General features: G+C 36.9%; 1 long non-coding RNA gene across 3 annotated transcripts in view; it reads right to left on the bottom strand.

Moving 5' to 3' along the window:
- The window catches only part of LOC121141920, a 35,790-nt gene that overhangs the window by 4,540 nt on the left and 7,946 nt on the right, over nt 1-23,304 (bottom strand). Inside the window, exons 2-4 of one of the 3 annotated variants that reach the window (XR_005878885.1) lie at nt 22,974-23,185; nt 22,050-22,178; nt 16,650-16,749 (exon numbers count right to left, since the gene is read on the bottom strand). This is a non-coding gene — a long non-coding RNA (uncharacterized LOC121141920). Of the gene's footprint in view, nt 1-1,867; nt 1,961-16,649; nt 16,750-22,049; nt 22,179-22,973; nt 23,186-23,304 lie in introns of all 3 variants that reach the window. The other 2 variants (XR_005878884.1, XR_005878883.1) reach the window with 2 other exon arrangements.

The raw sequence follows: 23,304 nt of genomic DNA, 5'->3' as shown, positions 1-23,304 counted from the left end.
CATTGAAATAATATGTGACTGTATTTTTGGCTCATGCACATAAATTAAAGTACATTAAATGAATGAAAAAATCTTCTCTTCTACCATTGTAACTGCAAGAATAAGATTGTGACAGAAAGCATTATAAACACTTTCATTTTATATAATTTGAAAGTATTTCTTGAATCATTCTTGAAGTTGTTGGGTTTTACTATAGTATGGAGTTCCTCTGAGCTGTTAGAGTCTGCTTTCCAATGTGGAAAGCAAATTAGTCCAATAAGATGTTTCCATCACAAAGAAGAAGACAAACCAGCACATTATTTTGCTGCTGCAAACAAAAATATAATAATTTTAAATACCCAAAAGTTCCTAAAAGAGATTTGCCATACTGCCAAAAACAAACAAAAGAATTAGCTGATCCCCACAGTGCCAGAGTGTAAAGTGCATCCGTTTACCAGACAAATTTCAGACCTCTCAGTTTTTAAATTAAGGTTGTACTGAAGACTCATCTGGGAACTGGTTAGAAAGCCTGGGATCTGAACGTCCTTGGAGTAATGATAATACAAAGCAGAGAAGAATACAGAAGGGAGAAAACCCATTTCCAGTATTTAATAATAATGGAGTTTACTCTTCTTGGAACTTGAGTGAAAAGAAAAAAGAAAGAAACAATAGTAATTGTCTTTAGTACAAAATTAAAATCCTTGTTTTTGCATTTGATAAGATATACAACCAAAGGCCCACTCTATTATTAATTCTGAAATGGCAATCAAACTGCAAATGTTTGTCATGGGATGGGGATACCTATAATTGTATTGCATGATTCTTTGTAAAATACGTTGAGTTAGAATACCTAATCTGTGGTTTCATGGAAATCTGCCCCCTGCAATTGCAATCTATAGGAGGACATGGAGAACTTTCAGACAATTCACGAACTTGAAAGAACTGTAGGTTTTCTTTTGTAACAAAAGAGTGTGTTGAAACCACAAGAAGGTAGTACTGTTTTTGAAGCCGCCAGATGAAACTTACAGGAAAAGGATCATTTCCCGTTTCTAAGAAAGACAGAAAAGATAAAAGATATTCACCAGTGTGACATATCCAGATAGCATCAGAATTTTGTTATTGTCATCTCTTCTTTCTCTTCCCTTTCATAAGCCTACCAATTTCACTTTATATCCATGTCCTTTTTTTCTCCCTTACATTTCTCAAATGAGAGAAAGTGTGATACCTTGTGGACCTGCCTTCCTAACAAGTGTGTTAAATAGCATTACTATTGCTGTGATGAAACACTATTGATGGGGAAGTCTTGTGTTTATGTCAATAAAGCAAAGTTAGCCAATAAGGAAGCAAGATAGGTGGGACTAGAGTTGAGGAGGATTCTGGGAAAGAGAGACACAGGCAGTGATGATGTAGCCGCCATAGGAATAAGAGGTCCAGACCCCTTTCTCTGGTAAGAGAAATACTTAGAGTAACAATTATGGGGTAAATACTTAAGTTAGAGATAGCCAATAAGAAACCAAGCAAACGGCCAACAGCTTATAATTAATATAGCCTCCTGTGTGTTCTTTTGGGATTGATGCGGCTCTGGAACCAGGCTGTCAGGAAGACTTCACTCTACACACTATGACCAAAAGCAAGATGGGGAAGAGGTTATTTGCCTTACACTTCCGTATCATAGTCCATCTTTGAAGGAAGTCAGGACAAGAACTCAAACCTGGCAGGAATCTGGAGACAGGAGCTTATTCAGAGGTCCGGAAGGGGTGTGCCTTACTGTCTTGCCCCTCATGGCTTTCTTAACCTGCTTTAATCCAGGACAACCAGTCCAGGGATGGCCCTACCCACCATAGACTGAACTCTCCCTCATCAACCACTAATTAAAAATATCCTATACCTGGTTAAGGTTTCTCCTCTTAGAGGACTTCAGCTTGTGTCAAGTTGATACAATTTATGACTTTTTTTCAGTTTTTCTTTTTGCAGCATTGTTCTATTTTAAGAAAGCAAGGAGTTCATTAGGACAGTTCCATGCATGCATCTATGAATGTTGATTACAGTCATCCCCTGGCGTTGTTATTCATTTCCCTCCCTTCCTTTGCATTTATCCACCTATTTCCCTTTTACACCCATGTCCTTTTCCTCCCCTAGATTCTACAAATGAGAGAAACTGTGCTACTTACCTTTGTGGAACTGCCTTTCTTCAAGTTATAAGTTAATCTCTAGTTCCATTTGTTTCCCTGTAGATGACAAAACTTTTTTCTTTGTGTGTGTGTTATGGAGGGGTGTTTTGAGACAGGCTTTCTTTGTGTAGCCCTGGCTGCCCTGGAACTAGCTCTGTAGACTAAGCTGGCATTGAACTCACAGAAATTTTTCTGCCTCTGCTTCCAAGTGCTAGAGTTAAAGGTGTGTGCCATTGCTGCCCAGGAAGAGTTTACTTTTTATGACTTATTAAAACTCAGGAAATAAGAGCTACAACTGACAATGAGAGTATCCCACTAGCAAACTTCTGTGAAGAAAGCATGTGGTGTCTTCAGTAGTGGTGACATCAACAGTGGTGTCTTCAACAGTGGTGACTTAGTATCAAGTTCTGGAGGGTAGCCAAAAGTATTGGTATGAACATCATGGGAGTAACCAACTGCTTTCTGATTGTATCTAAGGCCCTCTACATGAGATGGAACTGACATCTGATGCTGTTAAAATGGCCAAGAACCTTTGGCTTGATAGGTTATAGACCCTAGGGGAGTACCCAATACTATTCTTATGACTGGATGTAGTATGCATGTGACTCCTGATGACTTATTGCTACACCCATAGACTAGATCATCCCTCAACACTAAGCCACGCTCCCATTCTTATAATTAGGCATTTAGATGCTTGTGTTAATAACAGATTAAACAAATAAAATATTAGCAATAGAAGACAGGAGCAGTAAAATCAGTTCTCTTAACTCAATGGACTGTAGTAGAACTCTTTACCTAGCATTTAGTATGTATAAGTGGACAAAAGAGTTGTTATATAATTATAAAGACCTTATTTCACATCCCCATAAGCATATGAAGCTGGCCATCATAGGACATGTCTTTAATCTCTTATCCAATTTGAGAGGCAGAGACAGGAAAATATGAAGAAAGTATTGCTCAGTCAGCCTGATGTATGATGTGGTGAAAGTGTGTGTGGGTACAGAACGAGAGAGATAGAGACTGAGACCTGTCCTGTCTTAGAGTAGAAGTTGAGGACTGACATCTCAAGCTTGCATTCTGATCTGCACATGTATCCCTACAAGTGCAAACACAAGTACACATGTAACATTTTAAAAGTATGTTTTTAATCCGAAACAAGTTTCCAGTTATGTAGCTAAGACCACTAATGAAATAAAATCAAGTTTGTAATACAAAAATGTTATCAAGAAGAGCCTTATACAATTTAAAGTTTTAAAATACATGAATATTTCATTGATTAACAGAAATCAGAACATAAATAGAAATAGAAAATGTTTACTGCTAGGTCATAGTGAACATGTTATACAACAAAACCTGGAAGTGCAATTGGAGTGTACATCTTTAAATGTATTTCATAAAAATTTAGAATGCAGAATAATATCAGTAGTGCAAAAATGCCTTGTAAATATATGTAATTACGGAGACAATTATTGTTCTCAGCCTTGCTCAGAGAAACCTCTCTTTCTAGTATAGTGCAGGGATGGATAGCTGTACAGGACTCTGAGAATAATTGGCAGTTGAGTGCTTGTCCCTAAAGAAGACATTGATAACATACTTTCCAAGTTTCAAGAAACACTGTTGAAGAGCCAGATGATAGAGAGACTTTGGCTCTTGTAGGCAAGACATAGCTATTACAATCACAAATTCTGAAGGACTGTAGATGAACACAAAGAGCCTAAACAATAATGGTCTCATCAACAGCCGGCTTATGTGTCTTTTCCCTTCATTGCTATACTACAAGGAAAAATCATTGACTTTAGTTCTGTTTCCTTGGTAACTATACCAGGCTCAAATGCATGGTCCCTGCCTCATGGTCAAACAGGTATAGTTAAATTGAATCACAAACGAAACCACAAAACAAGAATCTGGGAATGTGACAAATAAGGAGGCAAGATTGGAAAAGATGGGCAAATGATAAGAGAAGGGGAGGAGTGAAATAACCAGAATACATACTATTTATGTATGAAATTGTCAAATAATTTCAATTTCATTAAAAATACAAAACATATACACATAAAGAATGTATGGAGTTGTGGTGGTTTGAAAGAAAACGAATGCAAAACATATACATATAAATAATGTTAGGAGTTGTGGTGGTCTGGAAGAAAATGGCCCCCAAAGGGAGTGGTACTATTAGAAGGTGTGGCTTTGTTGGAATGGGTATGGCCTTGTTGGAGGAAGTGTGTCACTGTGGGTGCAGGCTTTTAGGTTTCATATGCTCAGGATACTTCCCAGGGTCTCAGTCGACTCCTTGAGGCCTGCACTTCAAGATGTAGCCAGCATCATGCCTACCTGCATGCCACTGTGCACCCCACCATGATGATGATGGACTAAACCTGTGAAACTGTAAGCAAGCCACCCCATTTAAATGTTTTCCTTGTAAGAGTTAACATGGTCACGGTGTCTCCTCACAGCAATAAAAACCCGCACAAAGACAGGAGCATAAGAAGATAACAGAAGCATAATGGAAATATAAATAAAAGAGAATGGTGTAATAACATTCAGAAAATTGATGACATGACAACTTAAAAAGAAAATACAATCAAATGGATTACCAAATGAGAGCACTAACTTCTTGGGAGTATGCAGGTTTGCTTTTCCCTACTCTAAAGTTTTCTGAGGTTTTAATTTTAAGAGATTGTTAGTAAAGTCTGTTGTCATTAAAACAGCGTATCCTAGTATCAATACAATGTGAAAGGATTATTCAATAAGTGGTCTTAGAAATTTAAAAGTATCTATGGAAATATGTAGGTCTAGATATGCATATCTCACTGTGTACAAAAATACTTTCACAGTTACACAAGCTGAATGTGGAAAAAGACATTTTAGAAAAATATGCTTATATTAGTGTTGTGGGAAACAACCTTATAATCAGCTGCGCACAAAAATTTTAGGAGTCAGAGGTAAAACTTGCAAATGTTCTCTGGATAATTAGGGGATTTAGATGTTGCATAGAACAATGAGAGACTGCTGACTCTTGAACACTGACTAAAATTTGAAGGACCTGTCACATTTGGATGCTGGATTTCAACGTTACCTCTGTGATGCTGGGGATGTAAATAGTCGTGCTTTGCAAACATAGTATCAGCATCTATTCTAAATGAATGCTATAGTCAGGAACATTTAGGTATATGCTACACCTGGGGTAGCATATACCTAAAATCCCAGTGCTCAGTTAAAGGCGTACACTAGAGGATCATAAATTTGAGGCCAGTTTGGGCTACCTAGTAATACTGTATTTCAGAAACAAACAAAGCAAAATGGAAAATGATCACCAAACTGAAAGCAAATTTGCTATACAAAGAATGAACACCTCTACTTCTAACTGTATGTACGGTTCCATCTTACAACATGGAACAAAAGAAATCAGATACATAAGTTAACAACTGATTGTTTTTATATGACGTTTGCTATTGGACTAGTGTGGTATGGATGTCTTACCAACAAAAATCCTACTAATTACCTTTAGTACAGATAGTTTAAGTTCTTCACTTAGAAGACAAAGAATGTGTGAATTAAAAATATTCCACTGTATGCAGCCTACAAGAGAATCACACTGTTTTAAAAACACATAGCTTAAAAGTGAATAGTATAAAAAGATTTTTAATACAAATTATAACAAATTGCAAAAAGAGGACTCTACTCATCAGACAAAATAGATTTGAAACCAAAATCTGATGAGGCAAAAGTTACTGTGATAATTTGATTAAAAATATTATAATTCTACCCAAGGTGTAATCAAGGGAATATGACAATATGCTTGGAGCTGTGAGCCTTCATTTGGAAAAGAGCCACCATGAGGATAAGACAGCTCACACATGCACAAACACAGTCCCATATGCCATCTTCCCCTGTCTCTGCTGGGAGCCAAGATAAGCTCCAGCCGCTGATATTGTGGTTTATTTTGATTCCAAGAACTACTGACTCTGACTTCTTAGTGTGGGGGCTAGCAGACTCTGTAATTTGATCTGGGATCCTAAGTCATCAATGAATTGAATTCTTAATTTCCTTCATCGTTCCTTTTTGTTTTGTCCCATGTTTCATTTTCCATCTTTGAAACCATGTCAGCAGATCACATTTTGCAATAGGTAAGGGTAAAGTGAGGAGGATGGAGGGTGGGAGATGGTGGCAGTTCTTCTGAGAACCAGGCCCAGAAAGAGTTAAGAACAGCCACCTTTTTGCTGAAGGCATTGCTAACAGGATTACAGAAGCACAGCTTAGGTGCAACACAAGACTCACTGGCTTTCTGACCCATAAATAACTGATTACACAAATTGAAGAATGGGTATATCTGGCAGACAAAAAGGCCATTGCATTTGGATTCAAAGCATAGGTAATACTGCTTCCAATGGGCCACTTCCTAGATGTGTTGCCTTAACATTTACCTGCAAGATGTCCTCTAATTGCCCCCCACTGAACATAAATAATTTATCATAAAATATATTATAAATAAGTGATTTATCATAAAATATTATACTTGAAATGATAAATACCCTAACATCAGATCATTTAAATATTCAAAGCAAATATAAGGAAAATTTTGCAATACACAGTCTATAGTGGACTTTAATACTTTGACAGTGGATGGATATTTCAGACAGCAAATCAATGAAGAAACTTTGGACTTTAAGAGTAGTTTGGAACAAGCAGACATAAAATACATGCACTGACTCTTGCATACAACATCAGCAAAATGAATGTTCTTCTCAAGCACACAGCAGCATCTCTGGGAGAAATGATAGATTAGGTCATAAAATAAGTCAATAAGTTTAAGAAGATACAATTATATTAAGCATATTCTCCAACCACAATGTTATGAAATTGGAAATAGATTATATGAGGGAACTTGGAAAATTCAAAAATTTGTAAAGTTTACTCAATAACATGTTCTTGGAGAAAAATGATTCATAGAATAAATTCAAAGAGAAAATTTAAAAAGCCTTGATACAAAGGTAGGAATAATAATTTAGCAAAATCTAGGTTGATGCAACAAAAACCTTCTTAGGAGGAAAACTGATAGTGATAAATATCTATGTTTTAAGAAGCTGAGAAATACAAACAACCTTACACCTGATAGAATGAAAAATATTAAAGGAAAATCGGAGGAAGAAACAAGGTCAGAAAGAAAAGATATGTTTTTTCTTCTTAAGTAAACCCCTCTGCAAACACCCATGGACATGACCAGAGTAGTAGCATTTAGGTGATTCTAAATTCAATCAAATTGACAAGAAAAGTTGGCCACTGACTCTTTCAGTGCAACACACATAACATTCTACCACTAGTACCTCAAAAGGCTTGTGAGCATCCCATGATACAAAATGCTTTTATATCATCACCAAAGCCCTGCAAGTCTTGACAGACTGAACATTGCTCAGAAACCAGAAGTGCAAGATCTCTTCTGAGGTCCCAAGTTACATGTTAAATGCGATCCCGTACAGACCATAAGCACAAGCGACGTGCTTCCAGTGTCCAATAACGTAGATAAACATTCCTTTTCCAGAAGGGAGGAATGAATGCATAGAAAGGAAGGACTGAACTAAAACACTCAAACCAAGAAGGAAAAGCATCACTTTCTTTTGTGACTATCCCATGCTTCTTATATTTCCAACATTCTGGAATCTCCATGACAACTTAGGTCTCATCTCTAATAGATTAATGGAAGGTCCTCTAATGGCCTCCTTTGAAGAATATGATCCCACTTACACAGATAGCCTCACTGCCATTCTGAAACTTGTTTCTGTGATGCTTTTTGAATACCAGCAAATCCTGCACCCTCCTGATGATCCTGAGAAGTAATTTTTGCTAGCTCTGATAATATGCTGAATTGTCCTATGTATTTCCATTGGTAAATGCAAGTATCCGCTTCTCTAAATTAATCATGGAAGTCATTCAGTGGCATGTTTAATTCATTCTCTCTCCCTTCAAAAGAGTTTGCATTTGGACAAGCTGGGGCCTTCGATGGGTGGAATTTTACTCTCATAAAAATTTTCCTATTTTCCCAATTCAAAGCATGAGGTCTCACCTTAGTTTGTTCTTATTTCTTAGACATTTACAGTTGCCTTAGTCACCCATCTTGTCCACAATTTAAACTGCATGTTTCACACCTGTCTTCTTTATTGGTCCTCCCTCCATTATAACCCGGAGAAGAGCAATGAGCAGTCATCAGAACACAACCTGAATACTATGCTGCCTTGAAATTTCCTCTGCCAGAAAATTAGTCAATTACTTTTAAAATTCAGCTTCACAATTTTTCAGGACAAATCATTCGATAGGGAGATTTCATAATGATGGTGGAGGCATGAGAGCAGATGGCCAGGGTAGAAAGTTAGAGCTCACATCTGCATCCAATGCAGGAAGCAGAGAATGAGCTGGAAGTTGTGTGGGGCAATAAACTATCAAGCCTGATTGCAAGTGATGGATTCCCTTCAGCAAGGCTGTAACCCCTAGAAGTTCCATACCTTCCTAAACAGTGCTGCGAGTGGGAGACCCAGTGTTCAAAAACATATGCCTATGTGAGACATTTCTTAATCAAGTCACTGCATAGTCCATCCAGTCAATTAGTACATGGCAACAGAGGTATATGGTTGCTTACTGACATCATTGTGTTGAGAGTCTGTGAACTCAATTATATTGAAGCTGAGAACAGTAAATACTGGCACTCATGATTCCCCTTTTAACTAGAAATTTAGGCCAGTAATATTTAAAGTTACTATTAAAAGGTGTGTGTTGATTGTAGTCATTGTGTTGTTGAGTTTAATGTTAGTTTTGTTCCCAGTTGTACTTTGTTTTTCAGTAATTGTAGCCTCATATGTTTTCATTCTATAGTCCCTTGGCTGTGCTCTTTCTGATTGTCAGCTCCAAAAATTCTTCCTGCATTTTCTTTAGATTTTGTCAGTTGAATTTAATATTTTGTGGTTGTTTATATCATGGACAATTTTCTTTCCCCTTCAACTATGGCTGGTAGTTTTGCTTGCTACATTAGTCTAGGTTGACCATTATGGTCTTTAGGATTTGGAATGCATTGCTTCAGAGTCTTTGGTCTTTCAACATTTCTATTGAGAAGTCAGTTGTTTTTCTGATGGGTTTTCCTTCATATAAGACTTTTGTTCTTCTTCCAGCTTTCAATGCTATTTTTTTGCTGGTGTTATTTTACTGTATACTTAACGTTTTAATTATGACCTGCTGTGGGAAATTTCTGTTTTAGCCCTGATTGCCTAGTGTTTGTGTGCTGCGGTATCTGTATGGGTATGTCTTTCCTTAGTTTGTGGAAAATTTTTTCTATGATCTTGTTGAAGACCTGGTCTGTGTCACTGACTTGGGATTCCTCTCCCTTATCTATTCCTAAAATGTGAAAATTTGTTCTTTTAATGGTATTGCACATTTCCTATATGTTCCTTTGCTCTGTGTTGTTTAAAATACTTCATATACTTTATTTATTTCATCTAGATCCTCTACATTATCTTTGAGCCCCAATAGTCTATTTTCTGTTTAATTCATTCTATTGGTAAGAGTTCCCTTGAGTTTTCTTATTGAGCTATAGAGTTTCATGTCTATCTTCATTCCGACCAGAGTTCTTGTCAGTCTTTCCATTTTTTGTTGAATAATGTTTTCAAGTTTTTGACTGTTTTTGTCATTTCAGTCAGTTTTATTGTGCTTTCTTGTCTCGGGAATTACTAAGGTGTTTATTATCTTTCAATATATTCTCATTTAGTTTATTGAGTTATTTTTGTGTGTCTCATTTAACATCCTAGAGTTTTTTATGAAGAGTGTGACTTTTTCTTTTAAATTATGTGTCCTGAATTCATCTAGATAATTTATATTGGTGTATATTTCTAGGACTGAGATATCTGGGGAATGGGGAAATATTGACTTGATCTTGCATATTCTTTGTATTTTGTTGTGATGTTTAGGTATGTGAACTTCTTTTGTCTGCATTTGATATGGAAAGAACAAATTTGGCCTGAAGGTTGGCTAAGGCTTAGGGGGAGTGGGACCAAGTGGACAAGCTAATGTAGAAATGGGAAAATCTTAGAGGGTCCTAACCCTAAACAAAGAACTATAATGACTTCTGGGAGAAGAAGAATTCGCCTTTCCTAGCCATGAGCCCCTGGTTGATTTTCCAGTGCAAAGTAGTCATCCTTGAAACCTTACATATGCAACCAACAAAAACAGATCCAGCAAGGTATAGTGTATGTACTTGTGTGTGAATGTTTGTATTTAACAATAATAATCAACATGAAGGAGACTCTATTTGAGAATACGGGACATGGAGTTTGGAGGTAAGAAAGGGAAAAGAGTAAATGGATAACTATATTTTACTTAAAGAGTATTTAACAAAAATCAATTAAAATATCCAGCAGTTATATGAAAAGTTATTCAACATACCTAATTCTTAAGAAAATGCGATCAAGTCATGGTGATAGTCTACTTCATGCTATTATAATAGCTATTAGTGAAAAAGTAGGAGATAATAGGTGCTGGTGAGATTGTGAATTCTTACAAATTGTTATTTTAGTCATCACAAAGTCTGTGTGGAATTTCCACACAACCTTAAAGATGGAACTGTATTTTCACCATATAAATATCTTCCTTGGCTTATCCAAACTAAATCAACACAGAGATATTCTTACTCCCATATTTATCACCTTGGTGTTCACAATAGTAAGTGATGTAAACAGCCAAAAGTGTTGTGAACAGAAAGACAAGCTCACAAATTATGACATATGTTATGGAATATTCATTGTTATAAAGAAGGTGATCTTACCATTTGAGACAATATGGATTAAAGTGGTGGGACCTTATTCTATGTGAAATAAATATGGGAAGAAAATTATTTATCTTCCTTACCTCTGGAATCTAAAAATGTGAAACACATAGATATTCAAGAGTATTTTAATCTCCAAGCATAGGAGTGGGGAGGGAAGAGGTGAAAGGTGAAGTCAAAGGGTATAATATTCTAGTTATATAAAATGAATACGTCTATAGAATCAGTAAGTCATATCTGATGTTGAGAATTATATTATAATTAATGATATACTATTATGTATTCAAAATATAGTGAGAGTAAGATTTTAGATGATTTTTTTTTACAAAAAACAATAATTGGGATAATGGGTATGTCAACTTGCTTGACTATAATAGCTATTTTGTCATATATATGTAAATAAACCATGTGGCATACCTTAAATACAGTAACCATTTGAAATATTTAACTTTATAATCAACAAAAGATGACAATCTATAAAGAATAACAGTTTAATATGAGAGAATGTACTCAAAAACTGTGCAAGGAAAAATAGGCAAAGGACTCTGGTGAGAACTTAATAGATGAGAGTTTAGTGCCCAGTAGACTGAAAAGCTACCTATTCAAGCTAACCACTAATTAGGAAGTGCAAATTAAACCAAAGTGAAATATCATTTCCCACATATCAGCTGGACAAAAATAGCCAGGTAATACAAGTCTTGGCAAGATATAATTTTCTAGAAACTCAGAAATATTGCTGGTGGGTAGATATATTATATGCTTACGATAGTAATTTGACAGTCCAGGAAAAATGTAAGATACACATAGCCTTCAAAGGATGATTTTATTTCCATATTTGTGACACAGACATATGTCCCAAAATAGTCCCAAGAAAATGTATAAGCTATAATACAAAAGGTAGAAAAATTGGTACCAATGGAAACAAATGTTTTATCTTGATAGAATATAATAAATCATCCAATTAAAATAAATGAGTCAACCCCTATCAGCATATATGTGTATCAAAGTATTATGGAGGCAGGTGAGGTAGAGCATGATACTACTTACATAAATTTAATACACGCAAATAATGATGTACATCCACACATACTTATTTATTAAAATGTGAGAATATTATACATACATTCATGATAATAAGTTTTAAATAGAAGATGCCAAAATTTTGAAAGCATGGTTTTTATTATGAAATAAAATTAATATGGAACTTTTTCTTTTTGAAACAGAGTTTCTCTGCATAGCTCTGGCTCTCCTGGAACTCCCTGATCAGTGATCTTCCTGCCTCTGCCTCCCAGATGCCAGGATAAAGATGTGGACCACCACTGTCCGGCCTAAATGCTTTTTTGTGCTTCATTTCTTAGCATGCATGTGTGTACCTGTACTATGTTCAACAGAGGTCAGAAGAAGGGGTTGCATCTCCTAGAATGGAGTTACAGATGGTTGTGACCTGCCATATTGTTGCTCGAAGATGAACCTGGGTCTTCTGCAAGCATAGTAAGAGTTCTTAACTACAGAGTTATGTATGCTGGTTCGTGTTGTGTTTTTCTCAACCCAACACAGCTAAAGTAATCTGGGAAGACGGAACCTCAGTTGAGAATAATCCTCTGTCAGATTGCCCTAAAGACAATCTGTAGGGCACTTTGTGACTGATGATTTTTGTGGAAGGACCCTGCACACTATGGTGGTACCACCCATGGGTAGGTGATTCTAGGCTATATAAGAAAGCAGACTAAGCAATCCATGAGGAGCAAGTAAGTGATCAGAATTCATCGACAATTTCTGCATCAGTTTTGTCTCGAATTCTGCGCTGACTTCACTCAGTGACAAACAGTGATTGGTAAGGATAATCCAAACAATTCCTTCCCTCCCCAAACTGCTTCTAGTCATGGTGTTTTACCACAACAGTAGGAAGCAAGCCAAAGTATCACCTCTATAGCCCTGTCACAAATTTTTAATTTCTAAAAAGAGATAATGCCTTGAATTTTGTGTAAACTAAATTTTGTTGGGTCTGGCTATCAGTTTTAGCATTTTTAATAAAAGGTGACAATATTAACAGTACTTTAAAATTTTTTTCATGCCCTGGACTATAATTACCTTTATGTATTTTAATAATACAATGGCTTCTTCTTGAGCCAGTATGATGGTCGATGAACCGTAGTCTTGGTAAAGCAGTTGGCTTATAATCTCGTTTTTATAATCCTTGATGAATGTGTTTACATCATGAACCGTAGTCTTGGTAAAGCAGTTGGCTTATAATCTCGTTTTTATAATCCTTGATGAACGTGTTTACATCATGAAAACTTTGGATTCTCTCTCTTTCATAAAATGATGAGTGTGGGGGTACAGAGTTAATTGCATTGCTTCTAAATTAAAATATCAAAGCTGTAGTTCTAGTCTGTAACTTTTTCAAATTATTCATCAGTGTTGGCTGTATTTGGGAAAGCCCGGTCCAAGAGGAGATAAACTAAAAATGAGGCTGATGGCATGAACACTGAGTCTTCCATCCAGTCTGACTGATGTGTGTAGTATAGGAGGGAATTTGGACCAACTAAGGGTACACACATGTAGACGACATTTTGCTCTTTCCCTCTGCTCTAATGATCACGGTATTAGTTATTTTGTGTCATGTTGATCATAATACACCACAAAAAGCATTCATGAAAGTCATGACTCCTTTTGGCGCACAGTTCCCCGGATGTTTCAGTGTGGCATGATAGAGAGACTCCGCTTGTGGCAGACGAGGTGTGTGGTGGAGTTTGCGCACGTCATGGCTGGCAAGGAAGCAGTGAGCAGGACTAGGATGAGTAACCAGGCCGAACTTGGCTTTTTTTCTTTTCTTTCTGACATTTCATTAGCAGCATTGTATTTGATGTTTTAGAATTTTGAAGGTTATTTGGAGTCAAAGACTCACACTGGTGACCTGTTGCGACCAGCCAAAGTGATATCACTTATTTTTCTCATCTGTGTCAGATGCAACCTACTGAAAGACAATTTAACCTGGATCTAGTTTCGGGCTCTTGTGTGGGGAACGAATGAGGAGCTCATGGAAGTGGGGTTGTAAGACATCAGTTTGTTAACATCTTGGCAGATTAAGAAGCAGATATTCAGGTCAGGGATATACAGCTACCGTTTAGGCCTGCCCTATTGACCCATTTGTATTAGCATGGCTCTTCTGATAGTTTTATGTCAACTTGATACCAGCTAGAGTTAGCTCAATTGAGAAAAAGCCTCCATAATATCTGGCTGCAAGGCATTTTTTTTCTTATTGGTGATTGATAGCGGAGGGTGCAGTCTGTTGTAGTTGGTGCCATCCCTGGGCTGGTGGTCCTGAGTTCTATAAGAATGTAGGCTGAAGAAGCCATGAAGAGCAAAGCAGTGAGCAGATCTCTCTGTGACTCCTGAAGCCAGGTTGCCTTGCTGCTTGAGCTCCTGTCCTGACTTCCTCCTGTAATGACCAATGATGTGGAACTCTATGCCGAATAATCCCTTTCCTCTCTAAATTGTTCACCAAATCCTGGAAAAGTTCTTCCCCCCTTCTAAGCAGCACCAGCAGCTGCTGAACTAATGCTTAAATTACTGAGCCTACGCTGCAATATTTCACATTCAGACTGTAGCAAGACTCTCCTGATGCTCCTATAGCTCTCTATATATGCCAGGCTTGGGCACTAACAATTCAAAACATAAGACTTCATAGGATGCCTCACATCCAAACTAGAATTTCTGAGACTGACCCTCAACATGCATGACTGCCTTATAATACAAACGCATTTTATTCAACTCTGAGTCCCCACAGCCTTAACATTCCTGGCACAGTTCAGAATTGCAGCACTCAGTCTTTTCTGAGAACTCTCACATGCAAACCCTTATAAACTCAAAACTAAAGTTACATGTTCTTGTTATAAAATAGCCCAGGATAAGTATTTCCATCCCCAAACGGAAGACAGAAAGAGAGCAAGGAAAGTTTTGACTAAAACAATTCCCAGGCCCAGCAGGGCAAGCACTAAGTTCTGCTTGTCCTTGGTCAGGGTTGACAATACTTGGTGTCCTGTAGGCTCTTGTGGCTTAGGATGCTCCACCCTTCCACTCTTGTCATCTGCCACATGCGTAGCCTCTGTCCCCTGATAGTTGAACTTGGGACTTCACTTCCTTTTTCAGACTTCCCATGTTCCTGGTATCACCAAAATCTTAGGGTCTGCAATATACCTTAGTCTGCGTCCACAGAACTTCACATGTCTCCCTGTCAGGGTCTCCTCACAGGGAATTGATTTACAAATTGTCCGACTTTCCTGGCTTTTCTCAAAAAAAAAAACAAAAACAAAACACAGAAGCAGTCCCCCTATCCCTGTAATTGTGCATTCCTATAAAGTCAGTGGTGCATGGACAGCAGAAGCAGGTGGGCTGCCTGTTGGGATAGTTTGACCTAGACTCATCTAAATTCCTCCTCAAAATCAGTCTCCAGCGTCCAAAAACGACACAGACAAGTTTATTTACAATAATGGTTAAACTCAGTGTGAGTTTGCATCTCTTTGATTTAGATACATGACAAACAAATTGAGGAAGGAAAGGCATATTTTCTCATAATATCACATGATATAAGTCCATCACAGCTGGGAAGGCGTGGTGCAGGGGTTCAGGTCACAGTGTTGGGGAGTGTGGCCAAAGATAGTCACCTCATAGCTGACTAGAAATAAGAGAAGAAGGATAGAAACACAATGTAGGGAGTAACTTTCAAAGGCCTGCCCTGAGACACACCTCCTTCAATTGGCTAGTTCTCAATTTCCACAGGATCTGCAGACTCCTCAAGGAATGAGACCAGTGATTGAATAAACTTGCAAAGCATGAGCCTGCTGAGGACATAAATTTAAGCCATAATAGCTGGTACCAATTAAGCCTTTGTAATAAACACTTTATGAATCATCATTTAGTTTCCATGATGTCAATTTATGGAGATTTCCAGTATATTAGTAACAGATCTGTATCAGTCTTCCTTCTGCTTATAAAATATTGTAAGCAATTTCAAAATGTTTGTTTTATTCTATGTTAGGTTGCACAAACACAATGCTTAAATATATTGCATGTTTTCATGAAAACACAACTTCATGGTAATTAGAACTCATTAGTGAAATGATTAATTCTAGAAGTTGGCAGGGAATATAGAAGATGAGCCTAAAGAATTTTGTAATGCTTCATACATATTGATGTGTATGAATGAAAAAACACAGGAACCAATTGGAATAGCTGAATTCATTCAAGAAATAATGTAACATAGTATTAAATAACACTGACATAATAGTACCGACATGATAAATTATTAGGTCAAACAGTCAATCAATTAGAATGGATATGTCTTCCATATAAAATTCTGAATAGCTTATGTAGATAATCTTTCCTTAAAGGAACAGAAGTATAAACCTTCACTGAAGTGAACTGCTCATAATAACTTATTTCTAAAGCATGCAGTACAAGAAAAGAAAAGAGTACTTTACAGAGAGATTTCTTTGTGACAATTAACTTACAGTTATCAAAATCACATTGACAGTCATAGATCATTTGTTAGCATACATCTTGACATACTGTAATAAAAATGGTACTTCTGTGATATCTTGACACAGAAACCCAACAAGTCTAGGAAAACCATAAAGAAAAGCCACAATGAATTTCATTATAGAAACATCTCATAAAATACCTGACCAGCTCACCTAGAAAGCTATCCAAGTCATCAAGTAAATAGGAGTTCCAAGAGCCTGTCACAAGAAACATGAGTGAAAGGTGACAGATACAAAGCCAGATGGAAATAACCTAGAAGGAAATATAAAATCAGGTTAGGAAAACCCAGGAAATGTGAGTAAATTAAGAACTTTAGTCATTAGCAATGTGTCTATGTTGGTTCATTGGCTGTAACATGTGATATTAAAAATTGGACCACTAGGCATGAGACGCATCCAATTTCTTGTACTATCATATGCTTTTCTCTAAATCTAAACCAGTTTTTAAAAATAAAGTCCATTTTTAAGAAACTGAAATCACAAAAGAAAAATTCTAACAATTTGAGCATACTGCTGATACTAATGTGAGGGAAAGATTAAAATATTTTTAAACTATGAGAGGTGATGTGTGCATATACTAATGAATTTTAATTTTCCTTACAAAACAAAATTAGCTTAAACTTTGGCTTAATTTTTTAAGCCTATGAGGAAGCTTACTCTGATATCTTGAATATTATAGAGGTTTTCTCCAACATGGTAAGTTTATGGGAAGTATAACCTAGTAGGGCATTCCATTTTTCTATTACTTTTGTTTTTTGAAACTGGCTATTAGGGAGGTGATTTGGTTACTGTTCTCACCTTGCAGATGACAGAACTAGCACAGTCCAGTGATGTGCTCAGTGCCACAAAGCTAACGGCATAAAATCAGACCTGAGCCCAATCCTAAGCAGCCCAGCAAAAAAATTCCTTTTATCCACCAGAAAACTCCAAATATTGTATTATATGTAATTATCACAAAACTGTTTTAAGAAGTACTTCCACTGTATGTTTACATATTTATAAATTACTGGCATTTATTTTTAAATTAATTTTGGGTAGAGTATAATCTGATAAATATTAAGATAATTCTATGTAATTATTTATGTGGTTTTATTTGTAAATTACTTCTGAATACCAAGTGAGATTATTAATCTTGATAGGATTTAGAAAATATAAAATTATATATTTTGTTTGGAAATCTACCTGGCAGGTTGGAGGGATCGAATTCAGGTCTCAGGTTTGATGACAAGCATCCTTACCAGATGAGCCATCTCTGAATCCAACTTGACAGGATTTAGAAACCCCTAGGAGACAAACCTGTGGGCATGACTGTAGAGTATTTTAAAAGTTTTAGTGAGGCGGACTGTGGTGGTGCTCGCCTTCAATACCAGCACTTAGGAGGCAGAGGCAGGCAGATCTCTGTGAGTTTGAGACCAGCTTGGTCTACAAGAGCTAGTTCCATGACAACCTCCGAAGCTACACAGGGATACCCTGTCTCGAAAAACAAACAAACAAACAGAAACGTTTTAGTTGTGATAAAAAGATTGACCCTGGAGGCTGTGGATGGAGTCCAGAGCTGAAGTGACCCCAGCATGCATCATTCTGTCTTTCCTGATTATGCACAGGATGGAACCAACGTTCTTCCTCTGTGATTAACTGTGTTTAGTTGAGAGTGCCTCACACATGCTGTGGTCACATGGTGACTTTTGAGTCACTTGATATCATCCTTGTTCATTCATTGCTACTGAACTGGGAAGATTCAGAGGACAAAGAACTCCAATGACCTTAGGGTCTTTGAAGTTCTTCCATCGTAGTCAGAGTTCCAAGCTATATATGTCCCAAGATAGAGAGAACTGGACATGATTTCTTTGCTTATTTATCCAAAATAGACTGAAAATCCATGAAGTATCATGGCTGTTCTTGTTCACTGAAAGAATTGTTATGTACTCAAAGTGGAGGAACCTGGACTCCTACTTTGTAATGGAAGGGACATCAGAGAAATTACAGGTATATTTTTTTAAGTTATCAAAACGAGAATCTGAACTCAATTTCCTTTTATGGGATAAAGACCTTATCTAACAATACCTTGGTTCAGGGAAATAATCCAAATAGCACCTTGTATTTCTTACTGTTAAACCTGCTGTTACCAGATCTATGAATGTTCTACTGTGTTTATTAAAGAGTTGAATGTACCACGCTTCTTCTTTTGAGCCAACAACCAACTCCCAAATTATGACACAGAGGCTTACTAGTTTAGAATGCTCAGTCTGGCTTAGACACATATCTGACTATCTCTTTTGATTAACCTGTTTCTTTTTATCTACCCTGTGCCTCAGGACTTATTACCACTCTTACTCTGTATATCTTATTTTCACTGCTTCCTCTGTCTGTCTGTCTGTCTGTCTGTCTGTCTGTCTGTCTGTCTGTCTGTCTGTCTGTACGTCTTCTGCCTGGCTTCTTGTCCTGGGAATCTCCCTCTTTCTCTCTTTCTTCTCTTGGTCTTCCTTCTCAAGCCTAGATTTCTCACCTTATTCTCTCTATCTGCCAGCCTCACCTATCCCACTTCTGCCTGGCTATTGACTGTTCATCTCTTTATTACACCAATTAGGTGCCTTAGGCAGGCAAAGTGAAACAGCTTTTCATAATTAAACAAATGCAACATAAACAAAGGTAACATGGCTTTACAGAGTTTAAGTGATATTCTCCAGCATAAACAAATATAACACATACTTGTCTAGTTAAAGTAATATTGTACAGCAGGAAAATAAAACTCCATCTTCATCTAAGCCTAGGAAGGCTTTTTAGGACCTCTTCTCTTCTAACTCTAAGCTGTCTATCCCTGGATTGGGGATGAGGCAAGAAAGGCTGTAGATAGTGTCTTGAGTGCACTCTTCACCAAGTTTTAATGTTTCTTCTTGTATTGTACTAATAATGGGCTGAATACCCTTTATCACTCATCATTTCCAGGGCATCATTTTCTAAATTGTTTTTGCACTCTCCTAAACCAGGAACAATTTCAACAATAGAAATTTCAGGCAGCCGTGCCGTGTTGATGCATAGACATAATTCTACCACACATTGTTTTCAGTGATGGTTATTCCAGGGTGTTGTGTACACCTTCCTTGAGGGTGCTTGCTAGATGGGGTGAGTATGTTTTCCTCTACTGAGGTTCCATTTTGTTTTTATCTTGTTTGCAATCTTGTGCTGTTCTAATAATCTGTGTATTATTCCTTATTATGACAGTTAAAAAACTGTCTGATTCTAGTATCTGATTTAATCCACTTTTTTATATGAAGAGTTCATATATAGATAAATATTGTTGGGTTTTTTTGTTTGTTTGTTTGTTTTTTCACTCTGGTTTGCTACAATCTAGAAGCCACATGGAAGGTTTAAAGACCATGTCATTGAACTTTTCTTCCATTTAAACACTTATAATATCAACATTCTAATCACTAAAATGTTCTTTACCTACTGTTTCCTTTCAACTCATTTTTCATTGTAATCACTGGAGAATTATCTGGTAATTACAAACTTTTTTCAGAGGTATTGTATTCTTTGTGCCCCTGTTTTCTCTGGATAGTACTACATGGGTCTGGACTTTTGGATACATCTCTCTCTGCTTCTTTATTCATTTTTAATCCGCACATTATGCTATGTTCTGGGGTAACTTTTCTACTCCTTTCAATGTGTTTATCTCCACTTTAGCTCTGATTATTCAAGTCATATGTTAAGGTGTTTTTATTCTTGCTGTATTTGTTTTGTTTTAAATAATATATTTGTTAATTCTTTTAGAATTTCACCCAATCAAGTTTTGCATTTATTTTATTTTGTTTCATAAAACGGGCAATGCATTTTCTATAATCTATCCATAGTTCTTAGTTGAAATATCTACCTGAATCATCTTGAGGATAGTTATATTATATTTTAAGTATCATTTTTATTGTGTAAACAGGTGATTTTATTCCTTTTGTCTTTATGCTCTCCAGCCTGGTTTTCAATTAAAATTTATGTATGGATTTAAGAATTCTTGCTAAACTGTCAGATCAGCCTTGGGAGGAAGGGTAGAACCTATTAAGGGTGTAGAAGGCACTTTGTTTTCAATTAGTAAAGGGAAGGATTTACTATCTCAATGCTGGGTTTTAGTTACAAAATCTGCATATCTACCATGGCCATCATCCATCTGAATTTACAACCAGACTTTTTTTTTTTTGCTTTAAGAAAACTTTATGCTCCCCAAGTCAGCTTAGGAGAACTCCCCAAGAAAAAACGCTTCCCTTTTTAAGGACTTCTGCCATCCATCTACATACAATTCTCCAACCTAGCTCTCACAGCTCTCCCAGACTTCTCACCCTCCTGGCTGGTGGTTTAATCTCCCAGAATCAGGGAGACACAGCAGGGAGCAGGAAGAGGCATCTAGCCGTAGGGGGTGTCAAAGCCATGGTGTTCCAGTGAGCGAGCCCTTATCTGAGCCCTATCAAGAGCTTTATAGCACTGAATTGTTTTCAGTAAACATTATCTCATAGCTGCCTGCTCCCAGGCTGACGGGGAAGTGAGTCTCTGTTCAAGGTCTGGTGTCCCCACAATTCACCCCTTTTTATTTTTAAATGAGGCACTCCTGGCTTAGGTCAAGTAGGGTCACCCTCCCTGGCCCATCTTTGGGGGACCTTGAACCCCTGTCTTAGGTGGGAGGGGTCTTCCGCACAGGTTGCCCGTCAACAGAGCGCCCCAATCTTAGAGTCATCTGTAATAAGGCTTTATGGCTATCAGGATTGCCATGGGCTAAGGCACTTTGAACTCAGCATGAAGCCAGAATGTCTACTGCCACTGTTACCATTCCTAGGACCCCCACTGACATAGCGCCTCTCTGTCATCTGCCCTTCCCCCGATCTGGGCCGTAGCATTCTACCACCAGCCTTTTTTTGCTACAAGGGTGATTTATAGTTACAATTTCCAGACTTTTCTTTGTCCTAAATGGTATTCATTTCTGGGACAAATACAACTGTAACTGTAAGAACATCAGTGGTTGGTGAAGACAGCATTAGTTAACCAACCAATATTACTTATTGTAGCTGTTTGCATAATAGTGTGGAACATTTCTCTTAGCTTCTTGTTTTTAATTTTGTGATGTGATATATATATATGCTCGTTTGCATGCATATCTCTGTGTTGTGTGACTGGACGACTGGACTTACAGATTGTTCTGTGACACTATGTGGGTTCTTCTAAACTGAAGAGTCATCTCTCCAGCCCTTACATCTGGCTTTTCACAGTATATTGAGAACATATTTGGAATTAATTTCTCAATTTTTTAATGACTACACAGTGTTCCATTCTGTAACTGTACTATGATTTATTTATTCCTTCCAGTATTATTAAACTTCTATTGTATTATGCTAGTCATTAATATATAGATTAATATGAATTCATTCTTTTCCTATGATGACTGATTTTTCCTAATTCTATTTATTGACTGAAAGCCCACTTCTCAGTGGTTGGAAATGTCAGATTTATCACTTATAGGTTGTGATATATACTTGTATTATTTCTGAACTTTATGATGGTCTGCTGACTTACTTGTCTCTTCTTGCATTTATTCCAGACTTTATTTTCATAACAAGGAAATGCATTTAAATATCTGACAGGCCACATAGCTTCTTGTTATTCCTTTTCAGTATTTTCATAGCTTTTGTGCCTCCTGTCTGTCTTAAAAAACAAAAACAAAAAAACATGTCAAGCTTCTGTTTGGAGTACCACTGGGTTTACTTAAAGTTGAGAAGGCATTTTATATAAATGGAGCTTCTCACTTGGGAAAATTACTGTTTTCCATTTGAAATGCTGTATAGATTTTTCTTAAGAGATCTAATTGTTTTCTTGCTAGTTTCATACTATCAATTTTCTTTTTGCTCATGTATAGTGAATCTTTTCAAACACTCTTATACTTTTTGTTTAATGAAGTACTGTGGTTCCTGCCAAAGAGTTGATGAACATTTGGTATGGCCTTGTTTGTTTCCTTTTGAACTTTTTTTTAATCACATAGAACTACTTCATATAATTTATTTATTGGTTGAAAATAATTTTATTTTGTCACAAACCCATAAAAGTTACATGATGTGGGAATGATAGTGGCTTGTTTTCTTCTTTCCTGAAGTTTAATCACTTAGTGAAGTCTTTCACATAATTGTAACATAAACTGAACTCTCCAAATTGCTGGGGACACTTGGCCAATTCCTGTCTTCTTCTAGTGTTCATTAGGGGCTCTCTTTATTCCTGTGTTAACATCATTTAGAACTGTCTGCCATATGTCTCTGAAGAACTAGACACAATCTCACATCTGCTGAGGAAACACACTTGGACTAAATCTTTTGCTAGGTGACCTGGAATTCAGTTTTCCCAAGTGGTCCTCAGTATGATATATATAACACTTACTATTATTGTGCTGTTAACTTCTCACTTTATGCTTACGTTTTCAATCAGAGTGTTCCAGGTACTGAAACTTACTTGGATGATTTCCCTTTGAACACTTGATTTTCTTCAAGATTTCATCCAGTGCTTTCTGTGGCCATGTGATGCTGTGACATTTGTCTCATGTTCCAATCTTCCATCTGGATCTGTGCTCTACCTGGCAACTCTTCCTTGTGGAAGCAGCGGCCTCAGCAGCACCAGGGAGGGAAAGGGAACTTTACATCTTCTTTGGCAGGAATAAACATTTCCTGCATGGTGTCCAAAATGAAAATAAATTACCCACTGTGCCAAAACATGGAAGTCATGATATTCTTGATGAAATATCATTAAGCAGTCTCCTGGCAGTAATTCTTTTGGGCATTACTGT

The sequence above is a fragment of the Mesocricetus auratus genome, unplaced genomic scaffold, assembly GCF_017639785.1.
Source record: "Mesocricetus auratus isolate SY011 unplaced genomic scaffold, BCM_Maur_2.0 Super-Scaffold_100008, whole genome shotgun sequence".
In the NCBI taxonomy this organism is placed as follows: Eukaryota; Metazoa; Chordata; class Mammalia; order Rodentia; family Cricetidae; genus Mesocricetus; species Mesocricetus auratus.
The sequence above is the reverse complement of the archived record's forward strand: the minus strand, read 5'-3'. Positions and strand labels throughout refer to the sequence as shown.